This window comes from Pristiophorus japonicus, chromosome 2, assembly GCF_044704955.1.
Source record: "Pristiophorus japonicus isolate sPriJap1 chromosome 2, sPriJap1.hap1, whole genome shotgun sequence".
Taxonomy (NCBI): Eukaryota; Metazoa; Chordata; class Chondrichthyes; family Pristiophoridae; genus Pristiophorus; species Pristiophorus japonicus.
In genome coordinates, this window is record NC_091978.1 from 95,698,271 (window position 1) to 95,716,139 (window position 17,869).

Consider the following 17,869-nt stretch of genomic DNA (forward strand, 5'->3'; position numbering starts at 1 on the left):
CCTTAACACCTCATTTATTGCCCGCCCCAGGAAACGTCTGAAAAGAACAGGCGGTCCTAGAGTGCGACAGGCAGTATTGGCAGCATTTTAAAATGGAGGGTCGAGGATCCTACATCGCAGGTCATATTGACGACAACGGTTGCGCACATATTGTGCGTGAAGCTCCACCCTGCAAACTTCACTTTTATCTGCCATTACAGTGCCCTTACAACTTCAGTGAGAGAATTTAATGGGGGCATTACTAGTTCGTCAGTGCATCATGCTCCAGACGGTGTCAAGCTAGAGAATGGAACCTTGGCCATGTCGGCCCACGGATGATGAGAGGCCAAAGACATCCTGGGAGGAAGCCTTACCCCCCCTTGGGTTTACAGGCACCAACGCTCAGAACTCCAGCTCTCTGAGGAGCAGTGTGTGAGAAGGCTGTGCAATTGAAAGGAAGTGCTGATAGGCAGACTCATGGTCTCCTAAAGGCAGACCAATGGTTTCCCAATTCATTGCGGTGTGCTGCATGTTGCAGAGCTTGGCCATCATGAGGGGCCAGGCATTACCAGTGGGGATTGTATACCCACCTCAGGAGGAGGAGGACAATGAAGAGGAGCCTGCCGAGGCCCCCATTTTATAGCCACCCCATCCACGGGGGAGGGAGATTGGAGATGCTGCCGGACCAACACTCTCACACCGTCAGCTCGTAATGGACCAGCTCTCCTAAATGGAGGAAACTGAGGGATGGAGCAAATCCTCGATATGCTATGTGCCCCCATAAAGGCACATCTCCGGTGAAAGTTGGAATAATGCCCAAGAAACCAATGGCAAATAAATGCTACTTCAACAAAGTCACAAAAACACACCCAGCAAAATAAAACCATACAATACACAACGTTATGTTGCAGGGCACTAAATAACAATGAAACATTTTTACCACTGCAAGTTTCAGCTCGGGTGCACAAAGTCCGTTTTGTAAAGCCTAACTTTACGCCAATGGTCCTCCAACTTATATTTTCTCCGAAACTTGCAGTCAGAGCGCAAATTATTTTCAGGCGCTAAATTTAACGCCCCGCCGTGATTAACGCCCCGAAATCTGCAATTTTGCAGAAAAAAAATCAAAGAGCATGTTACTATTTAAATGGAGAAAAATTGCAGAGTGTTGCAGTACAGCGGGACCTGGGGGTACTTGTGCATGAAACATAAAAGGATAGTATGCAGGTACAGCAAGTGATCAGGAAGGCCAAGGGTATCTTGGCCTTTATTACAAAGGGGATGGAGTATAAAAGCAGGGAAGTCTTGCTGCAGTTATACAGGGTATTGGTGAGGCCACACCTGGAATACTGCGTTCAGTTTTGGTTTCCATATTTATGAAAGGATATACTTGATTTGGACGCAGTTCAGAGAAGGTTCACTAGGTTGATTCCGGGGATGAGGGGGTTGACTTATGAGGAAAGATTGAGTAGGTTGGGCCTCTACTCATTGGAATTCAGAAGAATGAGAGGTGATCTTATCGAAACGTATAAGATTATGAGGGGGCTTGACAAGGTGGATGCAGAGAGGATGTTTCCACTGATAGGGGAGACTAGAACTAGAGGGCATGATCTTAGAATAAGGGACCGCCCATTTAAAACTGAGATGAGGAGGAATTTCTTCTCTCAGAGGGTTGTAAATCTGTGCAAGATGGGATATTGAATAAATTTAAGACAGAGACAGACAGTTTCTTAACAGATAAGGGATTAAGGGGTTATGGGGAGCGGGAAGGGAAGTGGTCCTGAATCCATGATCGGATCAGCCATGATCGTATTAAATGGTGGAGCAGGCTCAAGGGGCCGTATGGCCTACTCCTGCTCCTATTTCTTATGTTCTTATGTTCTTATCCAAAAGGTACAAAATCCAACTCATAAAAGATATGATTATCAATTGGCTAATCACTCATGTGGACAGAGGTTCAACACATGAAGCATTAAGTCAATTTTCTCCTTACAGAAGCTGACTAAACTGATGCGTATTTCCAGCTTTTTTTGTTTTTATTTCAGATTTCCAGCATTTGCAGTTTTCTTATAATCTAATTATTATTGCGTGCACATAAAAAACCTTGGCCTAGAAATTTGGGCATGGGTGCTGGAATGGTAAAGGCCTGAGGGGCACCTAATATTTCAATGCAAGGAGTTTAGGGAGTAAGGCAGATGACCTGAGAGCACAGATAGACGCTTGGGAGTATGATATTGGCCCCAAGTTTCCACATGATTTGCTCCTGATTTTTAGGAGCAACTGGTGTCGAACGGAGTATCTTAGAAATCGCAATTCTCGTCATTTAGTTTGCTCCAGTTCTAGTCAGTTAGAACAGTTTCACTTTGGAACAGAATTTTTTTTCAAAAGGGGGCGTGTCCAGCCACTTACGCCTGTTTTCAAAGTTTCGTCAGTGAAAACTTACTCCAAACTAACTTAGAATGGAGTAAGTGAAGATTTTTGTACGCTCGAAAAAACCTTGTCTACACTTTAGAAAACCAGGCGTAGGTTACAAATCAGGCATAGGGAATGGTGGGGAGGGGGTGTTTAAATGGAAGTTTACAAACATTAAACACTTTAGTTTTACAAATAAAGAGCCATCATCAATAATAAATGATAAATACATCAATAAATCAACCAATAAATCAATCAAAAAAAATTAATAAGAAATAATTTTTTTTTTAAATCAATAAATAAAACATTTTCTACTTACCGACTGCAGCACCGGGAGCCCTCCAACAGTGTGCTGGGATGCCCCCCTCAGTGTGTCTCTGTCAGTGTCTCTATCTCTCTGTCTGTTTGTGTGTGTCTCTCATTCTCTGTCTGTCAGTGTCTGTGTTTCTGACAGCGAGGGGAGGGGGAGGAGTGGGGTAGAGTGAGAGAGGAGGGGGCAGAGAGAGAGAAGGGGGAGCAGAGGGAGGGAAGGGGGAGAAGGGGGAGGAAGGGGGAGAAGGGGGAGGGATGGGGAGAAGGGGGAGGGGGGAGAAGGGGATGAAGGGGATAAAGGGGAGAAGGGGGAAAAGGAGATGGGGGAGAAGGAGATTGGGGGGGGAAGGAGATTGGTGGGGGGGAAGGAGATTGGTGGGGGGGAAGTAGATTGGGGGGTGGGGAAGGAGATTGCGGGGTGGGGAAGGAGATTGGGGGGTGGGGAAGGAGATTTGGGGGGGAAGGAGATTGGGGGGGGAGGAGATTGGGGGGGGTGAAAGGAGATTGGGGGGGTGAAAGGAGATTGGGGGGGCTGGGGGGGGAGGAGAAGGGGGAGGAGAAGGGGGAGGCAGGCTGAACGGGCCGGGCCCGAGACTTCGGGCAGGGCCCGTCCCCAGCACCAGATTTACAGGTAGGTGGCGTTGGGTCGGGTCGGGGGGGTGGTGGGAGGGAGATCGGTTTGGTTCGGGTCGGGGGGAGGGAGGGAGGGAGAGGGAGGTCAGGTCGGGGGGATCCAGTCCGGGGGCGGGGAGTGGGGTGGGGGGGAGCGGGTGTTGGGTCCGGTCCGGGGGCGGGGGGGGGTGGGAGAGCGGGTGTCGAGTCCGGTCCGGGGGCAGGGGGGGGGTGAAGCGGGTGTCGGGTCCGGTCTGGGGGCGGGGGGGGGGTGGTGGAGCGGGTGTCGGGTCCGGTCCGGAGGTGGGAAGCGGGAGTCGAGTCGGGTCGGGAGGAAGCAGGAGCTGGCCGTGGGAGGAGCCTTATTCACGCAGCCCCTGTGAGGCCATTGGGCCAGGGCTAGGGGCTGCGTGCTTCAGCCCCTCCCACACAGTTTTGGGCGCCTGGAGCTACTGCACTTGCGCGGCCACTGTAGCACGCATGTGCAGAGGTCCCGGCACTGTTTTCGGCGCAGGGACCTGGCTCCGCCCCCTACAGCTCCTGCTGCGCTGCGCCGTGGGCCAGAGCACCTGCAGGGAGGTGGAGAATCTGGAGGGTTTTTTTAGGCGCACTTTGTGGCGCGAAAAACAGGCGTCCAGGTCGGGACTGCGCCGTTCTAGGCACGGCTCAAAACTTGGGCCCATTATAACTATTAATGAGACATGGCTGAAAGAAGATCAGGTATGGCAGCTCAACATTCCTGGTTACAGGGTTTTTAGACGGGATAGAGAGGGGGGTAAAAAAAAAGGAAGTGGGGGGGTCGCAGTATTGATTAAAGAAACAATAACATCTGTGAGGAGGGATTGTATGTTGGAAGGATCGTCAAATGAGGCCTTATGGATTGAATTGAAAAACAAAAAAGGGGCGATCACACTTCTGGGAGTGTACTATAGACCCCCAAACAGACAGATAGAAGAGCAAATATGTAGGCAAATTTCTAAGAAGTGCAAAAAATATAGGGCAGTAATAGTAGGGGATTTCAACTACCCTAATATTAATTGGGATAAAATTAATGTGGAAAGCATAGAGGGTGCAGAATTCTTAAAATGTATTCAGGAGAAGCTTTTTCATAAGTATGTAGCAAGCCCAACAAGGAAGGGCACGGTTCTGGACTTACCTTTAGGGAATGAAGCTGGGCAGGTTGAAGGGGTATCAGTGGGAGAGCATTTTGGAAAGGGACAAAGATAGAAATTGTCAATTGGGGGAAAGCCAATTTTGCTAAGCTCAGGTGATTTAGCCATAGTAGACTGGAAATAGCTACTTGAAGATAAATCAGTATCAGAGCAGTGGGAGACATTGAAGGAGGAGATCCTGAGGGTTCAGAGCAAATATGTTCCCTTAAAGAAAAAGGGTGGGACTAACAAATCTAGAGCCCCCTGGACGGCAAGGGACGTACAGGGTAGGATAAAGAAAAAAAGGAAGGCTTATGACAGATACCGAGTGCTCAATACTGCAGAAACTCTAGAGGAGTATAGAAAGTCCAGGGGTGAAATTAAAAAAGAAATTAGGAAAGCAAAGAGAGAGCATGAAAAATTATTGGCAAATAAAATCAAGGAAAACCCAAAGATGTTTTATAAATACATTAAGAGCAAGAAGATAACTAAAGAAAAAGTAGGGCCTACCTATTACAGACCAAAAAGATATGGAGGCGGATGATGTGGGTATGGTTCTTAATGAATACTTTGCATCTGTTTTCACAAAAGAGAAGCGCGATGCAGATATTGCAATTGGGGAGGAGGAGTGTGAAATATAAGATGAAATAAACATAGTGAGAGAGGAAGTATTAAGGGGTTTAGCAGCTTTGAAAGACAAGATGAAATATATCCCAGGCTATTAAGAGAAGCAACAGAGGAAATAGCAGAGGCTCTAACCATCAGTTTCCAATCCTCTCTGGTTACAGATGTGGTGCCGGAGGACTGGAGGACTGCTAATGTGGTATTTTTGTTTAAAAAGGGAGAAAGGAATAGACCGAGTAATTACAGATCAGTCATCCTAAACTCGGTAGGGGGAAAATTATTGGAAAAATTTCTGAGGGATACGATAAATCTTCACTTAGAAAGACACAGATTAATCAAGTACAGTCAGCATGGATTTGTTAAGGGAAGGTTGTGTCTGACTAACTTGATTAAATTTTTTGAGGAGGAAACAAGGAGGGTCAAGAGCTTAGTGTGTTTGATGTCGTGTATATGGGTTTTAGTAAGGTCTTTGATAAGGTCCCACATGGCTGACTGGTCATGAAATTAAAAGCCCATGTGATGCATGGCAAAGTGGCAAGTTGGATCCAAAAGTGGCTCACTAGCAGGAAGCAGAGGTTAATGTTTGATGGATGTTTTTGTGACTGGAAGGTGTTTCCAGTGGAGTTCCGCAGGGCTCAGTATTAGGTCCCTTGCTTTTTGTGGTTTATATCAATGATTTAGACTTGAATGCAGGAGGTGTGAGTAAGAAGTTTGCAGATGATACTAAAATTGGCTGAGTGGTTCATAATGAAGAAGAAAGCTGTTGACTGCAGGAACTTATCAATGAGCTGGCCATGTGGGCAGAACAATGACAAATGGAATTCAATCTGGAGATGTGTGAGGTAATGCATTTGGGGAGGGTTAAAAAGGGAAAGGAATACACATTAAATGGTAGGATGCTGAGAATTGCAGAGGAACAGAGGGACCTTGGAGTGCATGTCCACAGATCCCTGATGGTAGCATGCCAGGTAGATAAGGTGGTTAAGAAGGCATATGGAATACTTGCCTTTATTAGCTGAGGTATAGAATACAAGAGCAAGGAGGTTATGCTTGAACTGTATAAAAAACTAGTTAGGCCACAGCTAGAGTACTGCATGCAGTTCTGGTCACCACATTACAGGAAAGATGTGATTGCTTTAAGAGGGTACAGAGAAGATTTACGAGGATGTTGCCTGGACTGGAAAATTTTAGTTACATGGAAAGATTGGATAGGCTGGGTTTGTTTTCTTTGGAACAGAGGAGGCTGAGGGGAGACCTTATTGAGGTGCATAAAATTATGCGGGGCCTAGAGTGGATAGGACAGACCTATTTCCCTTAGCAGAGGGATCAAGAACCAGCGGGCATAGATTTAAAGTAATTGGTAGGAGGTTTAGAGGGGATTTGAGGGGAAATTTCTTCACCCAGAGGATGGTGGGGCTCTGGAACTCATTGACTGAAAGGGTTTTAGAGGCAGAAACCCTCACCACATTTAAAAAATACTTGGATATGCACTTGAAGTGCCGTAACCTACAGGGCTAAGGACCAAGAGCTGGAAAGTAGGATTAGGCTGGATTGCTCTTTGTTGGCCGGCGCGGATGGGCCAAACTGCTCTCCTTCCATGCTGAATATTTATATGATTTTATGTTTTGGCCTCGGGCCTCATTTCCGGACAGCAACAGGCAGCTCGCCGAAAAAGTGGGATTGAAGATCGGGCCGCCGCAACCAGTGCAGAGGTCCTCAAGTAAGTGAGGAAGGGGGGCGAAAGGGACGGAAGGCAGCTAGATCGGGAAGTGAGGTGATTGGGTCGGGAAGGAAGGGATAGCAATTGTGTTGGGAAATCAGGTGATCAGTGTAATAGAGTTCCATCTAATGCACTACTGATGTAATAGCAACTACTGATGTAATAACAATAAAAGGTCATGTGGCAAAGTCATGTGTCACAGTTCTGTTAGGAGCCATCTTGTAGTGTGTGTGCTTGTATAGTGGTGTCTAAACATATCACAATCAGGACAGGAGGTGGTGGTGGGGCCAGGAATTGGGGGGATGTAGAGGCGGTTGAAGCGGGAGGTAGTGGCAGTGATCGTTGATGACTGGAGAAAGGAGTATTGCCGATCAAGGAGGGTGAGCAATGGTTGACAGCGGCCCGTGTTCCTTGATTGTGGGGTCATGTAGATCACTGCTGCAGCTCCTAGCTCTATATTTAGGTAATCATATTTGGAAATATTAACCTGTTGGTTGCAGCCTAACAGGTGGTCCCTTTAAGGGTTCCCAACTCTTCCGAGTTTGGCGGGGACCTCCTAGAATGGGTGATTGGTCTCCCGAGAGCTGCTGCTTCTAAATTGAGTGAAACGGTGCTTGTATGAACATTTCACGCATGCGCAATACCTCGGCTGGTGGGACTTGCTACCAAATGACGTATGAACCCTGTTGGTCTCCTCACTATTCAGAACTCATCGCTTCATTGTCGGTTGTGAGGATGACTGCATTGGGACCAACGAAAATCGCTTGTAAACTCCATTAATCCTGATACAGCAACTGGGGGAGGGAGGGAGAGGCACACAAACTGACGCGATCTCAGCTGTACACATAGGGACAGTGCACTAATGGAAATTAATGGTTTGTCAGGATAGATGTTGGGCAGAGAGCAAGGGAAGCAGCCAGACTCAATGATGCATCTCTGGAATTACTGCTGGGTGCCGTCAGGAGCAGAAGGGAAATACTTTTTCCCAGGAGGAAACCTGCTGCTCTTACCAAGAAGGCACTATTGGAGGTTGCTGAGGAGCTGAGCAGCAGCAGTATTATACTGAAAGGACATTATTACCAATCCCAGCCCCTTTAGGGCTATCCCGGATCAGGCTATCCCGGATGCAATGGTGCAGCAGGGAGGGATTCAAATTCCTGGGGCATTGGAACCGGTTTTAGGGGAGGTGGGACCAGTACAAACCGGATGGTCTGCACCTGGGCAGGACTGGAACCAGTGTCCTAGGGGGAGTGTTTGCTAGTGCTGTTGGGGAGGAGTTAAACTAATATGGCAGGGGGATGGGAACCAATGCAGGGAGACAGAGGGAAGCAAAAAGGAGACAAAAGCAAAAGACAGAAAGGAGATGAGTAAAAGTGGAGGGCAGAGAAACCCAAGGCAAAAAACAAAAAGGGCCACTGAATATAAAGGGGCTGCAGAAGGGGTCAAAACTAAAAATCATGGTTTAAAAACTAGTATTAAAACACTCTGCCTAAACGCACGCAGTATTCAAAATAAAGTAAATGAGTTGACGGCATAAATCATTACAAATGGGTATGATTTGGTGGCCATTACAGAAACGTGGTTGCAGTGTGGCCAAGACTGGGAATTAAACATACAGGGGTATCTGACGATTCGGAAAGATAGACAAGAAGGGAAAGGAGGTGGGGTAGCTCTGTTAATAAAGGATGATATCAGGGCAGTTGTGAGAGACGATATTGGCTCTAATGAACAAAATGTTGAATCATTGTGGGTGGAGATTAGAGATAGTAAGGGGAAAAAGTCACTGGTGGGTGTAGTTTATAGGCCCCCAAATAATAACTTCAAGGTGGGGAGGGCAATAATCAAGGGAATAATGGAGGCATGTGAAAAAGGAACGGCAGTAATCATGGGGGATTATAAACTACATATCGATTGATCAAATCAAATCGCACGGGGTAGCCTGGAGGAGGAATTCATAGAATGCATACGGGATTGTTTCTTAGAACAGTATGTTACAGAACCTACAAGGGAGCAAGCTATTTTAGATCTGGTCCTGTGTAATGAGACAGGAATAATAAACGATCTCCTAGTAAAAGATCCTCTCAGAATGAGTGATCACAGTATGGTTGAATATAGAATACAGATTGAGGGTGAGGAAGTAGTGTCTCAAACAAGCGTACTATGCTTAAACAAAGGGGACTACAGTGGGATGAAGGCAGAGTTGGCTAAAGTAGACTGGAAACACAGACTAAACGGTGGCACAATTGAGGAACAGTGGAGGACTTTTAAGGAGCTCTTTCATAGTGCTCAACAAAAATATATTCCAGGGAAAAAGAAGGGCGGCAAGAGAAGGGATAACCAGCCGTGGATAACCAAGGAAATAAAGGAGAGTATCAAATTAAAAACCAATGCGTATAAGGTGGCCAAGGTGAGTGGGAAAATAGAAGATTGGGAAAATTTTAAACGACAGCAAAGAATGACTAAGAAAGCAATAAAGAAAGGAAAGATAGATTACGAAGGTAAACTTGCGCAAAACATAAAAACGGATAGTAAAAGCTTTTACAGATATATAAAATGGAAAAGAGTGACTAAAGTAAATGTTGGTCCCTTAGAAGATGAGAAGGGGGATTTAATAATGGGAAATGTGGAAATGGCTGAGACCTTAAACAATTATTTTGCTTCGGTCTTCACAGTGAAAGACACAAAAACCATGCCAAAAATTGCTGGTCACAGGAATGTGGGAAGGGAGGACCTTGAGACAATCACTATCACTAGTGGGGTAGTGCTGGACAGGCTAATGGAACTCAAGGTAGACAAGTCCCCTGGTCCTGATGAAATGCATCACAGGATATTAAAAGAGATGGTGGAAGTTATAGCAGATGCATTCGTTATAATCTACCAAAATTCTCTGGACTCTGGAGGTACCAGCGGATTGGAAAGCAGCTAATGTAACGCCTCTGTTTAAAAAAGGGGGCAGACAAAAGGCAGGTATAACTATAGGCCGGTTAGTTTAACATCTGTAGTGGGGAAAATGCTTGAAACTATCATTAAGGAAGAAATAGCGGGACATCTAGATAGGAATAGTGCAGACGCAGCTTGGATTCATGAAGGAGAAATCATGTTTAACTAATTTACTGGAATTCTTTGAGGATATAACGAGCATGGTGGATAGAGGTGTACCGATGGATGTGGTGTATTTAGATTTTCAAAAGGCATTCGATAAGGTGCCACACAAAAGGTTACTGCAGAAGATAAAGGTACGTGGAGTCAGAGGAAATATATTAGCATGGATAGAGAATTGGCTGGCGAACAGAAAGCAGAGAGTCAGGATAAATGGGTCCTTTTCGGGTTGGAAATTGGTGGTTAGTGGTGTGCCACAGGGATCGGTGCTGGGACCACAACTGTTTACAATATACATAGATGATCTGGAAGAGGGGACAGAGTGTAGTGTAACAAAATTTGCAGATGACACAAAGATTAGTGGGAAAATGGGCTATGGTTTGGCAGATGGAATACAATGTCGGAAAATGTGAGGTCAGCCACCTTGGAAAAAAAAACAGTAAAAGGGAATATTATTTGAATGGGTAGAAATTACAACATGCTGCGGTGCAGAGGGACCTGGGGGTCCTTGTGCATGAATCCCAAAAAGTTAGTTTGCAGGTGCAGCAGGTAATCAGGAAGGCGAATGGAATGTTGGCCTTCATTGCGAGAGGGATGGAGTACAAAAGCAGGGAGGTCCTGCTGCAACTGTACAGGGTATTGGTGAGGCCGCACCTGGAGTACTGCGTGCAGTTTTGGTCACCTTACTTAAGGAAGGATATACTAGCTTTGGAGGGGGTTCAGAGACGATTCACTAGGCTGATTCCGGAGATGAGGGGGTTACCTTATGATGATAGATTGAGTAGACTGGGTCTTTACTCGTTGGAGTTCAGAAGGATGAGGGGTGATCTTATAGAAACATTTAAAATAATGAAAGGGATAGACAAGATAGAGGCAGAGAGGTTGTTTCCACTGGTCGGGGAGACTAGAACTAGGGGGCACAGCCTCAAAATACGGGGGAGCCAATTTAAAACCGAGTTGAGAAGGAATTTCTTCTCCCAGAGGGTTGTGAATCTGTGGAATTCTCTGCCCAAGGAAGCAGTTGAGGCTAGCTCATTGAATGTATTCAAATCACAGATAGATAGATTTTTAACCAATAAGGGAATTAAGGGTTATGGGGAGCGGGCGGGTATGTGGAGCTGAGTCCACGGCCAGATCAGCCATGATCTTGTTGAATGGCGGACCAGGCTCGAGGGGCTAGATGGCCTACTCCTGTTCCTAATTCTTATGTTCTTATGTTCTTATGTTCTTATCCCTCAAGTGTTCACTCGCAACTTAAGGTTGAGGTAGCCAAATCCTAAAGACGCTCACTGGGTCTAAAAGTCCGGACTATCTCTCCCTAAAGGAAAGGAACAACCCGACAATGTTACTGTTCTCCAGATAGGAAATTTAGTAAATTTTAGCCAGATTGTAATTATCCCGGATATTGTAAGGGTCCGGGGAGTCTCTCCCCAGTAATGTAACTCTTCACCAAAAGAGTATACTTGATGCATGGTTCATGAGTTATTGACACAGAAAACTATTAAGATAATTCAGAAATATATAGAGATTTATTCAAAGAATCGAAATGCAATTTATAGTTTGGTGAGGCAGTCAATCGCAACATTAACATAGCCAAGTTTGCTGACCGTACAAAATGGGAGGAAAAGCAATGTGTGAGGAGGACACAAACAATCTGCAAAAGGACATAGACAGGCGAAGTGAGTGGGCAAAAATTTGGCAGATGGAGTATAATGTTGGAAAGTGTGGGGTCATGCACTTTGACAGAAAAAAAATTGAAGTATTTAAATGGAGAAAGATTGCAAAGTGCCACAGTACAGCGGGACCTGGGGATACTTGCGCATGAAATACAAAAGTATAGTATGCAGGTACAGCAAATGATCAGGAAGGCCAATGGTATCTTGGCCTTTATTGCAAAGGGGATGGAGTATAAATGCAGAGAAATCTTGCTGCAGCTGTATAAGGTATTGATGAGGCCACATCTGGAATACTGCGTGTAGTTTTGGTTTCCATATTTACAAAAGGATATACTTGCTCCAGAGGCAGTTCAGAGAAGGTTCACTAGGTTGATTCTGGGGATGAACAGGTTGACTTATGAGGAAAGGCTGAGTAGGTTGGGCCTCTATTCATTGAAATTCAGAAGAAGGAGAGATGATCTTATTGAAACATATAAGATTATGAGGGGGCTTGACAAGGTAGATACAGAGAGGATGTTTCTACTGATGGGGGAGACTAGAACTAGGGGGCATGATCATAGAATAAGGGGCGACCCATTTGAAACAGAAAGGAGGAGAAATTTCTTCTCTCAGAGAGTTGTAAATCTGTGGAATTCAATCCATCAGAGAGCTGTGGAAACTGGGACATTGAATAAATTTAAGACAGAAATAGACAGTTTCTTAAACAATAAGGGGATAAGGGGTTATGAGGAGCGGGCGTGGAAGTGGAGCTGAGTCCATGATCAGATCAGCCATGATCTTATTGAATGGTGGAGCAGACTCGAGGCGCCTTATGGCCTACTCCTGTTCCTATTATGTTCTTATTAGCAATTCTAAGAAAAAGATGAAAAATACAATCTTATTTCTAATAATCTTATTTTTAAATCTAAACTTCATTATGATATTAGAGTTCTTAAAATTGTTCAAGCAGGCTATCCATCAATTATCAAGGTAGCAGTTACCTTCCATCCCCAAGAAGTAAGAGACTACAGAGCAAAAAGCAAGTTGCCTTCTGCCTTGCTCTGTAATCGAGACATGCCTTCGACCGTTTAAGAGAGTCTAACTTTCTCATTCGAGCTTTTAATATTTAAAGCATTTTCTGCCCTGTTTCATTAGATCTTTACATTAATCGTCATCAGTTATCTTCTTGCTGCCTTGTATTCCTATCAACACATGGCTATTGTGAGTTTACTATTATGTTTAAAGAGCGCATGTCATTTGTTTGTGCGCTGGGCACTTGAGATATTTTGCTCATGTCATTAGTTTATGATGAACAATCCAGATTAGGCCATTCAAGGTAACTGCTTATTTCAACAATCATCCTGTTCTAAAAGTTTAATACATTAACTTATTCAGGGGGTCAGTCCTTGAAGACTGGAATTCTTCTGTGGCTAGGATTGCCAGATTCAATCTGTCCTATTTTTAAAGAAGTTACAAGGTAGAATTTTTAAAGAAGTTATAAGGTAGTGTTTTATTATTAAAGAAGTTATGAGGTAGAATTTTTAAATAAGTTATAAGGCAGCATTTTATTATTAAATAAGTTATAAGTTAGAATTTTTAAAGACGTTATAAGGTAGTGTTTTATTATTAAAGAAGTTATAAGGTAGAATTCCTTCACAATGCCCAGGACATGGATGTAGGAAGCAGTTTAATGACCTAACCAGGTCAAGAAAAGTGAGTACATTTTCTGATTCAACTCCGTCCCCTTTCATTCTGTTTTGCTAAGTGTTCTCCATCACATCACTCCTCACATCTACTGAACTTCCAATAGCACGCAGCCTGCACTTTCTATGCATTTCATCACCTCCCAGTTTCTCCATCCACCATTGCCACTCACACCAATCGTTATGCAATGTGATGTGCCAGCCTCATAATCACCTTCACCAAATGAACTACAACGATCAGGTGAATACCTCACCTTTGCTCACTCATAGGTCTGTTTTTTCATCCCTGTAGCAGAGGAGAACGCAACAAGGAGAGGGAGAAGCCTGAAGTTGACACATCACAAATTGTCTTGCGGAGGACTTCAGTGGGTCTGGTAATTCTGCCACCAGCTATCTGAGAAGTCTCTGTCTTTCCATCTCCGACTGAGAGGGCTCAGGTGTGCCACTTATCTCATGGACTCCTCCTCTGCACCAATTTTGATAATCACTGTACTCTGAGACACCTGTGCTGACTTTATTTCATCAATGACTGAACTATGAGAAAACTGAGTACAGTGATTGTCAAGATTGTGACTTTGTCACGATTAAATCATATGCCTTTCTTTTTTCTTCCAGGGACTTCACGCATAGAGCAAGTGTCACAGTTCAACCAGGAGGATGATTCCTCAGAGGATCTCATTCTTTCTGAAGATGCACCATCAAAGGACATACAGCCATGCACCAGTGCAAATGCTCGCACTTCAGTGGGTCTAGTTAGACAGTTAGTTGGATTTTCACCTGATGATTCACAATTCACAAATGAGCATGAGCAGACACTGTGGCAGGGACAGCTGTGGAGAGTCCGCATCAGGTGGCACCATCCTCGCCAAGCTCTGCTCAGCTGGAAACAGATGCTGAACCCCCGGGCTCTCGTTGAGATGTAGGATGCTAGAGGTGCATCAGCAGCTTAGCTAGGCACTGACAGATGTGCCACACACACTCTCCGCAATAGCGGAGAGGATGGAGGAGTCTAACTCAATCACTATTGCATTGGTGGCACAGATAATTTTGTGAATGTCTGCCATGGAGAGAATGACCGCCTCCATGGAGCTTCAAGCAAGGTTCTCAAATGAGTCCAAGTGGGCCATGACCATGGCAGTGCAGAATTTGGATGCTAAATTGTTTTAAACAGGCTGACAAATACCGTATCTGTGGCCTTACAATGCATCACTGATCTCCACCAAGCTGCTCTGCAGCAGAGTGGTAAAAGTGATGTAGTGCTGGCCCAGGAGAAGGATGACGCGAAAGAGGACCTGGAAGTGGGAACACTACTCAAAGCGCTCATACTTCTCACCCACTGCACTCCACACTCCCAGCCAGTACCCCACATGCTGCCTTGTCTTCTGATGGCCGAGTCTGCAGCTGCAAAGGTACAGATTGAGCAGTCTTTGGTGGGACCCTCACAGTCTCCAAAACCCAGAGGCCATAAGCCAAAGGCATCTCAGCATTCAGGGCAGCGATCTGAGCAGCCTGCCTCTACCTCTGCTGAAGACACGTGAGATGAACTATATAGAAACAATAGGAAGTGTAAATTCAGGAAATTGTAATTCACCAATTATCACATGTTGTTCAGTTTTCTTTTGTTATAATGGCACATAAAATGTTTAATTAGCATCACTTCCATACCTTGCCACCTGAGGAAAAGAGTATTCGAAGACTAGGCCCTCAAGACTACCACCAAGCTCATGGTCTCCAGGGCTGCAGTAATACCCACCCTCCTGTATGGCTCAGAGGCATGGACGATGTACAGAAGACACTTCAAGTCGCTGGAGATATATCACCAACGATGTCACCACAAGATCCTGGAAATCCCCTGGGAGGACAGGCGCACCAACACCCGTGTCCTTGTCCAGGCTAACATCTCCAGCATTAATATAGATTTTAGATAGTTGAGACCCCAGTACAGATCCCTGTGGCACACCACGAGTTACTGTTTGCCAACCGGAAAATGATCCATTAATCCCGACTCTCTGTTTTCTGTTAGTTACCCATTCTCGATCCACGCTAATATAGAAACATAGAAACATAGAAAATAGGTGCAGGAGTGGGCCATTCGGCCATTCTATCCTGCACCGCCATTCAATGAGTTCATGGCTGAACATGCAACTTCAGTACCCCATTCCTGCTTTCTCGCCATACCCCTTGATCCCCCTAGTAGTAAGGACTTCATCTAACTCCTTTTTGAATATATTTAGTGAATTGGCCTCAACAACTTTCTGTGGTAGAGAATTCCACAGGTTCACCACTCTCTGGGTGAAGAAGTTTCTCCTCATCTCGGTCCTAAATGGCTTACCGCTTATCCTTAGACTGTGACCGCTGGTTCTGGACTTCCCCAACATTGGGAACATTCTTCCTGCATCTAACCTGTCTAAACCCATCAGAATTTTAAACGTTTCTATGAGGTCCCCTCTCATTCTTCTGAACTCCAGTGAATACAAGCCCAGTTGATCCAGTCTTTCTTGATAGGTCAGTCCCGCATCCCAGGAATCAGTCTGGTGAATCTTCGCTGCACTCCTTCAAAAGCAAGAATGTCCTTCCTCAGGTTAGGAGACCAAAACTGTACACAATACTCCAGGTGTGGCCTAACCAAGGCCCTGTACAACTGTAGCAACACCTCCCTGCCCCTGTACTCAAATCCCCTCGCTATGAAGGCCAACATGCCATTTGCTTTCTTAACCGCCTGCTGTACCTGCATGCCAACCTTCAATGACTGATGTACCATGACACCCAGGTCTCGTTGCACCTCCCCTTTTCCTAATCTGTCACCATTTAGATAATAGTCTGTCTCTCCAAACCTCACATTTATCCACATTATACTTCATCTGCCATGCATTTGCCCACTCACCTAACCTATCCAAGTCACTCTGCAGCCTCATAGCATCCTCCTCGCAGCTCACACTGCCACCCAACTTAGTGTCATCCGCAAATTTGGAGATACTACATTTAATCCCCTCGTCTAAATCATTAATGTACAGTGTAAACAGCTGTGGCCCCAGCACAGAACCTTGCGGTACCCCACTAGTCACTGCCTGCCATTCTGAAAAGTCCCCATTTACTCCTACGCTTTGCTTCCTGTCTGACAACCAGTTCTCAATCCATGTCAGCACACTACCCCCAATCCCATGTGCTTTAACTTTGCACATTAATCTCTTGTGTGGGACCTTGTCGAAAGCCTTCTGAAAGTCCAAATATACCACATCAACTGGTTCTCCCTTGTCCACTCTACTGGAAACATCCTCAAAAAATTCCAGAAGATTTGTCAAGCATGATTTCCCTTTCACAAATCCATGCTGACTTGGACCTATCATGTCACCTCTTTCCAAATGCGCTGCTATGACATCCTTAATAATTGATTCCATCATTTTACCTACTATTGATGTCAGGCTGACCGGTCTATAATTTCCTATTTTCTCTCTCCCTCCTTTTTTAAAAAGTGGGGTTACATTGGCTACCCTCCACTCGATAGGAACTGATCCAGAGTCAATGGAATGTTGGAAAATGACTGTCAATGCATCCGCTATTTCCAAGGCCACCTCCTTAAGTACTCTGGGATGCAATCCATCAGGCCCTGGGGATTTATCGGCCTTCAATCCCATCAATTTCCCCAACACAATTTCCCGACTAATAAGGATTTCCCGACTAATAAGGATTTCCCTCAGTTCCTCCTCCTTACTAGACCCTCTGACCTCTTTTATATCCGGAAGGTTGTTTGTGTCCTCCTTCGTGAATACCGAACCAAAGTACTTGTTCAGTTGGTCCGCCATTTCTTTGTTCCCCATTATGACTTCCTCTGATTCTGACTACAGGGGACCTACGTTTGTCTTTACTAACCTTTTTCTCTTTACATATCGATAGAAACTTTTGCAATCCATCTTAATGTTCTCTGCAAGCTTCTTCTCGTACTCCATTTTCCCTGCCCTAATCAAACCCTTTGTCCTCCTCTGCTGAGTTCTAAATTTCTCCCAGTCCCCGGGTTCGCTGCTATTTCTGGCCAATTTGTATGCCACTTCCTTGGCTTTAATACTATCCCTGATTTCCCTTGATAGCCACGGTTGAGCCACCTTCCCTTTTTTATTTTTATGCCAGACAGGAATATACAATTGTTGTAGTTCATCCATGCGGTCTCTAAATGTCTGCCATTGCCCATCCACAGTTAACCCCTTAAGTATCATTCGCCAATCTATCCTAGCCAATTCACGCCTCATACCTTCAAAGTTAGTCTTCCCCAACCCCGTGACTTGCCTGTAGGACAGCATAGCATTGGAGACAGACAAAATTGGTGAGGCCCAGACCAGCAATCTGCATCTGGAGGCCTGATTGGCATCTACACCTTGCTGGTTTCAATCAAATGAGATCAGATGCTAAATTCGGCTGGGTCTCCTTATTTTACTGGATTGTTGTATGAACTTAGATTTTATCTTGCAAAGTTTTCCACATCTAGATAGTGTGATGAACTTACTCAAAGCTGAAGCCCCAGCCATACAGATATTTACGTGGTATTTCTGTTTTTAACAAAATATAATTTATTTGGATGGCTTTGAAGATTGAGGTGCCTACATATACCTC

At 45.0% G+C, this 17,869-nt stretch overlaps 1 protein-coding gene across 1 annotated transcript in view; it reads right to left on the reverse strand.

Annotated features, from left to right (window-relative positions):
• The window catches only part of LOC139228839 (GTP-binding protein Rit2-like), a 520,260-nt gene that overhangs the window by 358,235 nt on the left and 144,156 nt on the right, over positions 1-17,869 (reverse strand). The window lies entirely within an intron of this gene.